We start from the raw sequence: 10,968 nt of genomic DNA on the forward strand, positions 1-10,968 counted from the left end.
TTGGTATACATTTGCATACTGTGTGTCAGTGAGTGGGGTTGTAAAGTTGCGTCAGCACTCAGATGATTCGGTTCGGTCACATCTGACTGCATAAACGGCGCGACCCGTACACGGAGAACTTGTTGACCTCCCGAGTACATCAATTAGGAACCTCCGGAGCAATAGGTCGTACACCGAAAAAAGTGATAAATAAATAAATAAATTGGATTTTTATGGTTTACGTTTTCAGAAATGGGAGAGGCCGGGATTTTCGAACGTTCATTTAAACGTAGTATATTGAAGTTTAAGAGTCCATTTTCCCGAAATAAATGAAGCACCGCAATTACGTTATTTAGTGCTGTGAAACATTTTACCTGCTTTAAACATAAAATGTCTTCAACGAAAAAAGAAAATACCTCATTAACCATCTTCACACGTATTTGCTACTCTTGGAAAGAAATATCGTGTTCAATAGACGAGGTTGCAAATTGACTTGGTCAGTCCGAATATGTCCCGATATCTCCATGATTTTATGCCTGAAGATACAAAACCCACAGTTATTTATTTATTTATTTCATCTGCCCTTCTTACCCCATTGCTCGTAGATTGCCGAAATAGCTCAGTTGGGAGAGCGTTAGACTGAAGATCTAAAGGTCCCTGGTTCGATCCCGGGTTTCGGCAGATTTTTTTTTCCCGGTATATTTTCCGGTTTGGGCAGGTACGATCTGTTGGTGTCTTGTGAACATTTTGTGCTGTTTGGATGTTTTGAAACACTCTCCTTCTCACACGTGTCCAGGTCTTGTACACCGTATTAATTATTAATTTAAACCCCCCACCCCTAAGATTTGTCTCCCCGTTGTTGTGATGGACAGACATGATGTTCGACAGACTCGTTCTATTCAATTATAACTTTCAGTATTTGACCAGGAGCCCAGAAGGTTTATTCAAGTGAAAAGCGCTGAAGCAACTGACCACGTGGGTTGAAAGGGTTCTACCCCCACATCACAAAAATGTATTGCTGCCGGGTCAGGGCCGGTGCCTTCCCGCCCAAATCGCCCAAAATAGGGACGCCATTACCGAAAATCCTATTTTCATCAATATCTGGAAAACTATACGTGGCAGTATCACAAATCTGGTGTCTACACCCATGTTTTCATGGTCAATCATTATAAAAATGCATTTCTCCTTAGCCAGGGTTGTGTCTTTCCCGCCCAAAAGCACCCAAAGTGCCCAAAGTAAGGAAACCATTGCTGAAAATCCTATTTCCCTCAATATCTGGACAACTATGCATGGCAGTATGACAAATCTGGTGTCTCCACCCATGTTTTCATGGTCAGTCTTTATAAAAATGCATTTCTCCTTAGCCAGGGTTGTGTCTTTCTCGCCCAAAAGCACCCAAAGTAAGGAAACCATTGCTGAAAATCCTATTTCCCTCAATATCTGGACAACTATACATGGGAGTATCACAAATCTGCTGTATACACCCATGTTTTCATGGTCAATCATTACAAAAATGCAGTTTTCTCCTTAGTAAGGGTCATATTTTTCCCACCCAAAAGCACCAAAAGTAAGGAAACAATTGCTGAAATCCTACTTTCCTCAATATCTGGAAAACTATACATGAGAATATCACAAATGATGTGTCGACACCCATGTTTTCATGGTCAATTATTGCATTGCCAACAATTGCAGTGCTTCAAAAATGACCAGGTTCACCATGTATTATCGAAACAATGGTGTATTATATTGTACCGTACATGGTGTTATGTAACATGCCTTGATTTTATTGCAAAATTTGCTATACTAGTTGCACCAATGTTTTTGATTTCCTTAAACCCCAAGGAACACAGCTGGGTTGGTGTCATGTTTTTTCTATTATTCCAATGGTGGCCATTTTGAATTTCACAATGTCCGCCATTTTTACATAAATATAACTACAGTATATCTCAGATTCTAGTACAGCATCTAGTAGTTATTTTGGTGCCAATGGGTAGGTTTATGTGATCAAATAATTCAAATTAACCATTATTTCCAATGTTGCTGAGTATCCATCTGCCAAAATTCAAGATGGTGGCCAAAATGGCTTCCAAAATGGTCATGGAGAGCAAATTCACTTAGTATTTGACAAGTACCAGTCACCATCCATCAAAGATGCTGGGCGAAACCTGCGTCGTTCAACTACTTCTCAAGCATTTGTAATTACCGGGCCTGATCAGGCTCAGCGGCAGAGTGGCACAGAGTTACTAAAAAATGGATCATTCAAAGAAGAGTTCGCCCGCTTCATCATGGAGGAATGGAAGAAGCCTCAATATGGGCAAATCCTTGGAAGAAAAACATTGTATGTTTCACATGGTGGTGTGTGCATGGCGATGAAGAATGACGGGGATGATCTTCTGCAAATAGAGGACCCGAATCACCTCCAATCTCGACATGAAGAGGCTGATACTCTCATTGCCTTTCATGCAAACAGCATTTCCACTGGTAACATTCTGGTGAGGTCCACCGATATGGACGTCTTCATCATTCTGCTTGGGCTCTCTGGAAGGTCAGAAAGGATCAGCATCATCATGGACTATGGATCTGACAACAACCGAAGGTACATCGGTGTCTCTAAAGTAGCTGCCATTCTTGAGAAGAAACAGCCTGGTATAACTGAAGCAATCATCGGCCTTCATTCACTGACTGGTTGTGATTTCACATCATGTTTCTTCAGAAAGGGCAAAGTTAAGCCCCTCCAGCGGATGGAATCAGATCCAGCTCATATGATGGCATTGCGATCTCTGACTTCTGAGGATGTAGACATTCCAGGTGTTACCACCTTTGTCTGCTCGCTGTATGGGTTCAAAACCTCTGACATTAATGAAGCCAGATACAAGGCATTCATGCGCATGAGTGGTGGTAATGAGAAGGAGCCCCTTGCCAGAATGAAGAAGATAAACTGTGCTTCTCTTCCCCCGTGCAGCAAGACACTTGGTAATCATATCAAAAGAGCCCGATATATGGCAAGAATCTGGAAGAGGGCTGACCAGACTAATCCAACAGGTGGGGCAAGTCCCACAGACTATGGATGGAAGTTGACTCAAAACTGCTTTGAACCAGATTGGTACCCAGGAAGTGCAGTACCAGAGTCACTCACAGGCCTACCTACCGATGACGGAGACAGAGTTGGAGCAGCTTCCGTAGATGACGAGGAATCAGACGTCGATAGTACTTGGAGTGAGGACAGCAATACTAGTGATGAGAGTGACGGAGTAGACACGTAAAAATGCAGAGATGTCAGAACAACTAGTGTCATTGAACAGTACTATTTTCCTTCTGAAGGACAATGACTCTGCAAGCTGTGAGTTAAGGACACAAGTTGGATGGAAATACCATAATACACCATTGTTGAGGTAATGCATGGTGAGCTAGATATTTTAAACACTGTAAATGTTGTCAATGTAATGACTGACCATGAAAACATGGGTGTAGACACGTCATTTGTGACGTTAAACACTTTTCTTGCACGTTTCTAAAAATGTTTAAAACCTAAACACAAATGTCAAATTCATAAACACCGTCTGTTTAATAAACGCAAGCCATCAACTTCCTAAACATGTTTAGCATAAATTTAAACTTGTTTAGAAACGTGGTGCAAGATAGTGTTTGGAAAAGTGTTTAAAGTCAAAACACTGTTTTTGCATATGGTATTATCATGTATAGTTTTCCAGATAATTAGGAAACTATGATCTTTTAACAATGGTATCCTTACTTTGGGCGCTTTTGGGCTTGACCAAGGAGAAATGCATTTTTGTAATGATTGACCATGAAACATGGGTGTAGACAGCAGATTTGTGATACTCCCATGCATAGTTGTCCAGATATTGAGGGAAATAGGATTTTCAGCAATGGTTTCCTTACTTTGGGCACTTTTGGGCATGAAAGACACAACCCTGGCGAAGGAGAACTGCATTTTTATAGTGATTGACCATGAAAACATGTGCGTAGACACCAGATTTGTGATACTCTCATGTATAGTTTTCCAGATATTGATGAAAATAGGATTTTCGGTAATGGCGTCCCTATTTTGGGCGATTTGGGCGGGAAGGCACCGGCCCTGACCCGGCAGCAATGCATTTTTGTGATGTGGGGGTAGAACCCTTTCAACCCACGTGGTCAGTTGCTTCGGCGCTTTTCACTGGAATAAACCTTCTGGGCTCCTGGTCTGTATCGATCGTGCTGGAGAGCGGTTAGCTACTTGTGAGATTTATTGACTGGATTCTCCTCTGCTTGACTGACATTTTATTTATAGCAGAGAAGAGGCTTCGTTTCACCCGATCGTAATTGCCAATCTTTGTGTAATTGTGAAAAAAAACGTTTGTTTGTTGTTTGTTGCTCCTTCCGTATACTTTTAGATTTCTTTCTCTTGCTTCAAGAAGTATTACTATATATAATTTTGCAACTAAAAGTATAAGAGAAAAAATATCTAAAAGTACACGCAGCGCGCTACAAAAAAAAAAAAAAAAAAAAAAAAAAAACTAGAACTGCCACTTTAAAACTGCTGGCAGTGATGACCGGTTTACTCGCACCCACTTTTGATACAACCCCCACTTTCATTGGACATGCTTTGCCACAACCCCCTTGGATACAACCCTGATAAACACTCACACACACACACACACACACACACACACCTTTCACACACACACCACACACACACACACCCCTTCACACACACACACACACACACACACACACACACATCCCCCCTCCCCCCACACGCACACCCCTCCACACATACATACACACACACACACACATCCAACCCCCCCTCCTTCACACCCCCCCCCACATACACACATATCCACCCCCCCAAACCCACACACCCACACACAAACACCCCCACACCCCTCCCCCACATGCACACCCCTCACATACACACACACACACACACACCCCCACCTCCACACATACACACACACACACACACACCCCCACCTCCACACATACACACACACACACACACACATACACACACACACACACACACACACACATCTGCGCTCCCTCCATACGCACACCCCAACCCCCCCACCCCCACACACACACATATCCACCTCCCCCCCCCCCCCACCCACACACACACACACACATACATCCACACACACGCACATCCACACACACACACACACAGCATTCCCCCTCCCCCCACATGCACACCCCTCCACACATACACACACACACCCCTCCACACACACACACACACACAAACATGCACACACACAAACACACACACCCCTCCACACACATACACACACATCCAATCCTCCCTCCTCCACACGTACACCCCAACCCCCTCCAACCTCCACACACACACATATCCACCCCCCCCCCCGACACACATCCAACCCCCCCCCCCCCCACCCACCCACCCACCCACACACACACACACACACACACACACACACACACACACCACACACACACACATCCAACCCCCTCCTCCACACGCACACACCAACCCCCCCCCACATACACACATATCCACCCCCCCCCCACACACACACACACACACACACACACCCACACACACACATCCACACACCCTCCCCCCCCACCACACCCACACCCACCCACACAAACACACACACACATACCCCCACCCCCCCCACCCCTAACACACACACACACGCGCGCACCAACCCCCCCCCCCCCCACACACACACACACACCCCTCCCCCCCCCCACACCCACACACACATCCACACATGTCAATCCATGCACTGATTGCAGAAAAAGCCATTTTAAAAAGAAAATTAACCTCAAATTGCAGACAGAATTATTTATTTTATCTGAGAAGCTAAACGAGTCTTCTTCTTCTTTAGTACCTCAAACTTTATGTGAAATGCGATTGATTTTTAAAAATCAGAATTTGTGCAAATCTGTTTCATTCGTTTGTTAATATGCCTCATCTATTGACAAATCTGCAATTATAATTTTTTTTGAGGTTGAAATGACCGCGGGAATCGCGTTATAGTGATGACGTCCTGGATGGATATCTTCTTCTTCAGTCGCTCACAACTTTGAGTGAAATACGATCGAGTTAAAAATAGTCAGAATTTGAGCAAATCTGTTTCATTCGTTTGTTAATATGCGATATAAAGCGCGATGCTGCGCGCGCTAATGCTTACGCAAAGAGCAAGCGGACAACGCGGTTCATAAAAGAGTCTTTATTCAAAGTACTCAAACTGCAGCACGAAGCTGCTCAGGGCTGCGCGCTCCGCGTATATCGTGAGGCCACGCCTCTCTCCCTGGCGTGGCCCATCCCCACTTGGTGTGCGGGGTGATGTCACCACGTCATTGCTTTCGTGTCCGCCACACGCGCCCCCCCAGAATCCCCGCGCACCTGAAGGGTCAGTTTGCGGGGCAAACGGATGACCCGGCCGAAGCGCCCCCTGGCGACTGGCGGCGTCTGGGATGCAGGGATGCCATCTGGGATGCCTCCGGCAGCAGGACCGGGGGGCGGCGGGGCTGAGCGGTGCCGGGGGTTCCACCTGCAGGGGGGCGGCCCCGACGCGGGGGTCGGGCCACTGGCGGTGGATGGTCCACGTCGAGGTGGGCCGGCTTGAGGCGGTCTACAGAAACGTGGTCAGGAGTACCGCCGATGTCCAGGGTGAAGTGCTTTGCCCCGGTCTCCAGCACGCGGAAAGGCCCGTCGTACGGGGGCCGCAGTGGTGTCCGGTGGGCATCGTGGCGGTCAAAGACGTACTCCGCCGTGCGAAGCTCCGGGGCGACGTGCGTCGGTGGGTGCCCGTGGCATGCCGTTGGCACCGGGGCGAACCTCTGGGCGGTCTCTTGCAGAGCGGAGCGCTGCTGTGCCGCGGACCATGGTGCCGTGGAGTCGGGGAGGAACTCGCCCGGCACCCGCAGCGGTTGCCCGAAGACCAACTCCGCCGCGGATGCGCGCAGGTCCTCCTTGGGCGCCGTCCGGAGGCCCAGCAGGACCCAGGGGAGCCTGTCGACCCAGCCGCCGTCGCGGAGGGTGGCCCGGAGCGCGGCCTTCAATGAGCGGTGAAATCGCTCACACAGGCCGTTAGCCTGGGGGTGGTAGGCCGTGGTTCGGTGCAGCCGGACCCCGAGCCCCTGCGCGACCGCCCCCCAGAGCTCCGAGGTGAACTGGGGGCCGCGGTCGGATGAGATGTCTGAGGGGGCGCCGAACCGGGCGACCCAGGTGGCGATGAAAGCCTGCGCGACATCCGCCGCCGTCGTCGTCGCCAAGGGCACGGCCTCCGGCCACCGGGTGGTGCAGTCCACCATGGTGAGGACGTGGGTGAAACCCCGCGAGGGGGGCAGAGGTCCCACCAGGTCCACGTGGACGTGGTCAAACCGGCGTTCCGGCACCGTGAACGGGGCCAATGGGGCCTGGGTGTGCCGGTGCACCTTGGCGCGCTGGCACGCGAGGCACGTACTGGCCCAGCCGCGGACGGCCTTCCGGAGGCCATGCCAGACAAACTTGTCGGCGATCAACCTTTGGGAGGCCCTCGCGCCCGGGTGGGACAGGCCGTGGATGGCATCAAACACCTGGCGCTGCCAGCCCGTGGGCACGATGGGGCGAGGATGCCCGAGGGAGACGTCGCACAAGAGGGCCGCGCCTGCGCCGAACGGCACCTCGGTGACACGGAGGCCCGTGACGGCGGTCCGCAAGGCCTGGACATCGGGGTCAGCGGCCTGGTCCGCTGCCATCCGGGCATAGTCGATGCCGAGGTGGACTGCGTGGGCGACGGCCCGGGAAAGGCAATCCGCCACCGGGTTGTCGTTCCCCGCGACGTGCCGGATGTCCGTCGTGTACTCGGACACGGCCGAGAGGTGACGCTGCTGCCGGGCCGACCACGGCTCAGTGACCTTGCCCATCGCGAAGATCAGCGGCTTGTGGTCGACGAAGGCCGTGAACGCACGGCCCTCGAGCAGATGGCGGAAGTGCCTGACCGCCAAGTGAAGCCCGAGCAACTCGCGGTCGAAGGTACTGTAACGGCGTTCGGGCGGGCGAAGCTGCCGGCTAAAGAACGCCAGCGGTTGCCAAGCTCCACGCACCCATTGCTCGTGCACCGCGCCCACCGCGTAGTCCGAGGCATAGGTGGTGAGGGCGATCGGTGCATCGGGCGCCGGGTGCGCGAGCATGGTGGCGTTAGCCAAGGCGAGCTTCGCGCCCGTGAACGCCGTGTCCATCTGCTCGGTCCAGGTAACGTCGCCTTTGCCCGGCTTACCTTGGAGAGCTTCGTGCAGGGGGCGCAGGAGCTGGGCGATACGGGGCAGGAACCGATGGTAAAAGTTCACCATGCCCAGGAACTCCTGCAGCCCTCTGATCGTGCGGGGGCGCGGAAACCCCTTCACCACCTCCATCTTGGCCGGCAGGGGGACGGCTCCGTGCCTGGTGACACGGTGCCCCAGAAAATCGATTATGGCGGCGCCGAACCGGCACTTTGCGGGGTTCACAATCAGGCCATGCTGGCCCAGGCGTTCGAAGAGCGTGCGGAGGTGGCGTAGGTGCTCTTCGCGGGACGCGCTGGCGACGAGGATATCGTCCAGGTAGACGTAGACAAAATCCAAGTCGCGCAGGACGCTGTCCATCAGTCGATGGAACGCCTGAGCCGCATTCTTCAGACCGAAGGGCATCCGCAGGAACTCAAAGAGTCCGAATGGCGTGATGACCGCCGTCTTCGGGACGTCCTCCGGCCTGACGGGGACCTGATGGTAGCCGCGTATGAGGTCCACCTTCGAGAAGGACATGCCTGCCAAACGGGCGGAAAAGTCCTGAATGTGGGGGACGGGGTAGCGGTCGGGAGTCGTGGCGTCATTGAGACGGCGATAGTCCCCGCACGGTCGCCATCCCCCGCCGGGCTTCGGCACGATGTGCAGCGGTGACGCCCAAGCGCTCTCTGAGCGCCGAACGATGCCGAGTCGCTCCAGGGTAGCGAACCCCGCTTTTGCCACCGTCAGCTTCGTCGGCTCGAGGCGGCGTGCCCGGGTGTAGACCGGTGGCCCGACGGTGGGGATGTGATGGGCCACCCTGTGCTTGACGGCCCCTGCCGAGAAGGTGGGCCGCGTGAGGGCCGGGAAGCCGGCGAGGAGGCGGGTGAATGCGTCCGCTGCCGGAAGCGTACAGACCAACGTGGCCGGAACCGAGCCGCTTGGCAAGCCGCTCGTTGAGCTGCTCGACGAGCTGGGCAGCGCACAAGCGAGCGAGCTGAACGTCCCGGCCTGGACAAGACGTCTGCGCTTTACGTCGACCAGGAGCCCATTAGCGCACAGGAAGTCCGCGCCAAGCAGTGCCATGGGCACGTCGGCGGTGACGAACGTCCATCGGAAAACCTGCCCTCCGAACCGCAGAGAGAGGCAGCGTTTTCCGTATGTACGGATGGGCGTCCCGTTCGCGGCAAGCAGCGCGGGGCCCCCGCCCGCGGCGTGCTTGTCTGACGTGCCGGCGGGAACGACACTCACCTGCGCTCCCGTGTCACACAGGTAACGGCGCCCGGATAAGGTGTCCGTTATGAACAGCAGGCTGCTCGAACGGCCGGCGCTCATCACCACTATTGAGCGCCGGCCCGGGCGTTTCCCGACCTGTTGAAGGAGCATGGTGGATGACATTGCCGAGCTTCGTGGCCAAACTTGGCGTGGAACCAGCACCAGGTGGTGGAGCTGGAGGAGTGTGGCTGGCTCCGCCAGGCCAGTGGAGTTGGCGGTTTTCGCCGCGGCGGTGGGCGGGGCGTGGCGGCGGTCACGAGGGGCGTATCAGCATGCTGCGTATGCTGTGGAAGCTGATGCTGTGGATCAGCAGCATCAGCCTCGAGGTCCGTGATGGCCGCGCCGACTCTCGCCCGCGTATCCGAAGCCGCGAAGTACCTGTCCGCCTCGGCTGCCAATGCTCGGGGTTCCGTTAGCCCGGTCCCGGCCAACGCGAGGCGAACCTGCGGTGGAAGTTGGCGACGGAAAAGCGCCCGGAATAGAGAACCGGGGGCTTCGTCGCCCAACAGTGACAGCATATGGTCCTTCAGACCGACGGGCGCGTGTCACCGAGCTCGGGGAGATCCAGGAGGCGGTCGGCCCGTGCGTCGTCCGTGAGGCCGAACGTGGCTAGGAGTAGCCGCTTGAGTGCCTCGTACTTGTGGCCGTCCGGTGGGTGGCGAAGGACGGACACAACTCGAGCGGCCGTGCCGGGCCCGAGGGAGGCGACGACGTGGCAGTAGAGCATGTCGTCGTTGGTGAGGCGCCGAAGCTGAAATTGGGCTTTGGCTTGAACGAACCAGACTTCGGCCTGGGCCTCCCAAAATTCGGGAAGTTTAATCGCCATTGCCTTGTCGTTGGCCATTGCAATGGCGTCGTGTTCGGAAGGATCGCTACGGCAGATCCAACGTCGAGGTCACCATATAAAGCGCGATGCTGCGCGCGCTAATGCTTACGCAAAGAGCAAGCGGACAACGCGGTTCATAAAAGAGTCTTTATTCAAAGTACTCAAACTGCAGCACTAAGCTGCTCAGGGCTGCGCGCTCCGCGTATATCATGAGGCCACGCCTCTCTCCCTGGCGTGGCCCATCCCCACTTGGTGTGCGGGGCTGATGTCACCACGTCATTGCTTTCGTGTCCGCCACACCTCATCTATTGACAAATCTGCAATTATAATTTTTTTTGAGGTTGAAATGACCACGGGAGATCGTGTTATAGTGATGAGTGATGATGTCCTGGATAGACATTTTTTTCTTCAGTCGCTCACAACTTTGAGTGAAATACGATCGAGTTAAAAATAGTCAGAATTTGAGCAAATCTGTTTCATTCGTTTGTTAATATGCCTCATCTATTGACAAATCTGCAATTATAATTTTTTTTGAGGTTGAAATGATCGTGGGAGATCGCGTTATAGTGATGATGTCTTGGATGGACATCTTCTTCTTCAGTCGCTCACAACTTTGAGTGAAATACGATCGAGTTAAAAATAGTCAGAATTTGAGCAAATCT

At 52.8% G+C, this 10,968-nt stretch overlaps 1 non-coding gene across 1 annotated transcript; it reads left to right on the forward strand.

Annotated features, from left to right (window-relative positions):
- Positions 1-587: 587 nt before the first annotated feature.
- TRNAF-GAA (transfer RNA phenylalanine (anticodon GAA)) lies at positions 588-660 on the forward strand. Its single transcript has one exon. It is a non-coding gene; the product is annotated as a tRNA-Phe (tRNA).
- The last annotated feature ends 10,308 nt before the right edge of the window (positions 661-10,968 follow it).

The sequence above is a fragment of the Myxine glutinosa genome, chromosome 10 (assembly GCF_964187855.1).
Source record: "Myxine glutinosa chromosome 10, kmMyxGlut1.1, whole genome shotgun sequence".
In the NCBI taxonomy this organism is placed as follows: domain Eukaryota; kingdom Metazoa; phylum Chordata; class Myxini; order Myxiniformes; family Myxinidae; genus Myxine; species Myxine glutinosa.